This window comes from Salvelinus sp. IW2-2015, unplaced genomic scaffold (assembly GCF_002910315.2).
Source record: "Salvelinus sp. IW2-2015 unplaced genomic scaffold, ASM291031v2 Un_scaffold6275, whole genome shotgun sequence".
Classification (NCBI taxonomy): Eukaryota; Metazoa; Chordata; class Actinopteri; order Salmoniformes; family Salmonidae; genus Salvelinus; species Salvelinus sp. IW2-2015.
The window spans coordinates 3,121-6,831 of NW_019947538.1; the positions used below are offsets into that span (position 1 = coordinate 3,121).

Here is a 3,711-nt window from a genome sequence, read left to right on the forward strand (position 1 = left end):
TGTTTACTCCTCTCTCTGCCCTTCCTTCCTTCTCTCTTGCCCTCCTTCCTTCTCTCCCCCTCCCTCCCTCCTTCTCTACCCCTCCCTCCTTTTCTCCCTCTCCCCCTCCCTCCCTTTTCTCCCTCTCCCCTCCCTCCTCCTTTTCTCCCTCTCTCCTCCGCTCCTCCATCCTCTCCTCCTCTCCATCCACATCCATCTTCATCTACTGTAGGTCTCCTTCCTTCCCAAGTTCAGCATCCGTATTGAGACCAGTTTGAGAACAACAATGGTGACAACAATAATGTGGTATGACTGAAGGAGAGAGAGGGGGGGGGTGAGACTGAAAGAGGGTGGGAGGAGAGAGAGAAGGGGGGGTGAGAGACTGAAGAAGGAGTGGGAGAGGAGAGAGAGAAGGGGGGTGAGAGACTGAAGAAGGGTGGGAGGGAGAGAGAGAAAGGGGGGTGAAGACTAAGGAAGTGGGAGGGAGAGAGAGATGGGGTGAGAACTGAAAGAAGGGTGGAGAGGAGAGAAGGGGGTGAGAGACTGAAGGAAGGGTGGGAGAGGGAGAGAGAAGGGGGGCGGTGAGAGACTGAAGGAAGGGTGGAGGGAGAGAGAGAAGGGGTGAGAGACTGGAAGAAAGCGTGGGAAGAGGAGAGAGAGAAAGGGGGTGAGAGACCTGAAAGAAGGTGGAGAGGAGAGAGAGAAGGGGGTGAGAGACTGAAGAAGGGTGGGAGGGAGAGAGAGAAGGGGGGTGAGAGACTGAAGAGGGGGGAAGGAGAGAGAGAAGGGGGTGAGAGACTGAAGGAAGGGTGGGAGAGAGAGAAAAGGGGGGTGAGAGACTGAAGAAGTGGAGGAGAGAGAAGGGGTGAGAGACTGAGGAGGGTGAGAGGAGAGAGGAGGAGAGAAATGCAATCTTCTCTGCAGTGCTTAAGGAGAATGCTCATCAAATTGATGTGGCCATTTTAAGAAAACAAGCAAAGCCCAGAATGCAATAGCGGCAGATCTATTAGCCATCCACTGTGTTTGTGTGAGAGGGAAAAGAAGAGTACATGCTTGTATTACAGGCTTGTTTCACCACCTTTTCTGGCCTTGTCACGGAATTCTGACACACAAACACAATTCTGAGCTGGTTTGTCCTACAGCGTGCCCCTGTCATTTTGGGATAGAAACAGGGAACAAGACTAACTCATCTGGCTGTTGGCTGTTAGTGTGTGTATCCAGAAATGTGGCGAAGCTTGTTCAACCTTCTCCCAGCTACAGGTTACATGTTGTTCATTTTAGCAGAAAACACACGTGTCCGTGCACACACACACACACACACACACACACACCACACACAACACACACACACACACACACACACCACACACCACACACACCACACACCACACACACACCACACACAGCCACACACACCACACACACACACACCACACACACACACACACAACACACAACACCAACACCACACACACACACACCACACAACAACACACACACACACACACATACCACACCCATGACATACACCTCTATTACAACACACAACAACATAGAGACATCTAAAGCGTCACAAAAGCACAACCAGAACAAGAGAATATCCAGCAGGTTTAAAGTGATGAGTAAAACCAATGCTTTTGACATGAGAACTCATCGACACAGTGTCAACAGATCAGAACAGACGACACAATACATACCTTATACGAGAGGACAGTCTTAAACACAAGAGAACAGGCCATAAATAGGATCTGAAACACCAGCGATTATCTGGCTTGGCTTTTGTTCTCCCTGCTCTGCTCTTTGTTAAATTACCAGCAGAGGACATGAACCATCTCAAAAGAGACCATTACTCTCCTTTGCGCTTCTGTCAAAGACAAGGGGACAGAACAAAAGAAACTGTGACTTTTATCTCTCTTTCTTGCATAGCTCCGTTCTCTCTCTCCCTTTCACTCCCGCTTGTCCATCCTCCCCCTGCTCCCTCGCTGCTTTCTCTCTTTCTCTGCTGATTTTTAGTGTGCTCCCTCTCTCGATATCCCTTACCCCCTCTCTCTGCTCGCTCTCTGTCTGTGTGTGTTGCGTTTGCTGTGAGTGTAATGATTGCTCAAAAGCCTGAGCGTGGAGTATTTATGATGGTGAATACGTTGTGTGACCTCACTATTAGTCTATTTCCTCATCTACTAGTCCCTGGCTCCAGTGTCGTGTGCTGTCAGTCTATTTCCTCATCCTAACTAGTCCCTGCCTCCAGTGTGGTGTGTTCAGTCTATTTCCTCATCTACTAGTCCCTGGTCCAGTGTTGTGTTGTCAGTCTATTTCCTCATCTACTAGTCCCTGGCTCCAGTGTGTGTGTGTCAGTCTATTTCCTCATCTACTAGTCCTTGGCTCCAGTGTGTGTGTGTCAGTCTATTCCTCATCTACTAGTCCCTGGCTCCAGTGTTGTGTGTGGTGTCAGTCTATTTCCTCATCTACTAGTCCCTGGCTCCAGTTGTGTGCTGTCTGTTCAGTCTATTTCCTCATCTACTAGTCCCCTGGCTCCAGTGTGTGTGGTTCAGTCTTTCCTCATCTACTAGTCCCTGGCTCCAGGTTGTGTGTCAGTCTATTTCCTCATCTACTAGTCCCTGGCTCCAGTGTGTGTGTCAGTCTATTTCCTCCTCTACTAGTCCCTGGCTCCAGTGTGTGTGTGTGTCAGTCTATTTCCTCATCTACTAGTCCCTGGCTCCAGTGTGTGTGTGTGTCAGTCTATTTCCTCAGTCTACTAGTCCCTGGCGCCAGTGTGTGTTTGTGTCAGTCTATTTTCCTCATGCTACTAGTCCCTGTGCTCCAGTGTGTGTGTGTCAGTCTATTTCCTCAATCTACTGAGTCCCTGGCTCCAGTGTGTGTGTGTCAGTCTATTTTCTGAGTGACCTCCCCCTCTGCTCCGCGTTGCAGTATTGGAGACAGGCCCACCCCTGCAGAGAGCGTGAGCCACCTGATATCCTCATTGACCCCATCCCTGACAAACACTACAAGGAGACAGAGGTACTAGTGTGTACACACACATTTCCTCCTCCTGACTTCCGCAGTTCCAGTAAGCTTCAGAAACAAGTCAATCAGCAAGACACATAGCTGAAAACACACACACACACTCACACTATCTCACGCAGAGGCAAGAGGGATAAACGCGAACATAAATACACAGACACCTGTACAATCTATGCATCTTGGGCCACAGATGCCTATCATGTTGAATCATTCATAGATTATATGTGAGGCATTGAGCAACAGCCTGCTCACACAGGCCTGCACACACGCACACACACTCCCACACCCACACCCACACACTCGCCCTCCCCCTACACACCGGCCATCGATTTAGCTGTTAGCAGGTAATGTGTACTTTGTCTGTGTAGGACCTGAGTGCGCTGGGGTGTCTGAGAAGGATGGGCCGAGCCCGCCTGGTGGAAGGGTGGCGTAAGGACAGCACCCCATCCGTGCGCTCCTATAATGAGGGGTGCAGCTGCAGTTCGAAGGTCTATCGGCTTCCAGGGCTAAGATGAGACTTCCATACACAGGGTGAGAGATCTCTTTCTGGGAATGCATTATATTATAGAACATGTTTGTAATGCATTATATTATAGAACATGTTTGTAATGCATTATATTATAGAACATGTTTATAATGCATTATACTATAGAACATGTTTATAATGCATTATATTATAGAACATGTTTATAATGCATTATATTATAGAACATG

General features: G+C 48.9%; 1 pseudogene; it reads left to right on the forward strand.

Moving 5' to 3' along the window:
* LOC112078794 (cytoplasmic phosphatidylinositol transfer protein 1-like) overlaps nt 1-3,711 on the forward strand; it is an 18,117-nt pseudogene that overhangs the window by 3,056 nt on the left and 11,350 nt on the right.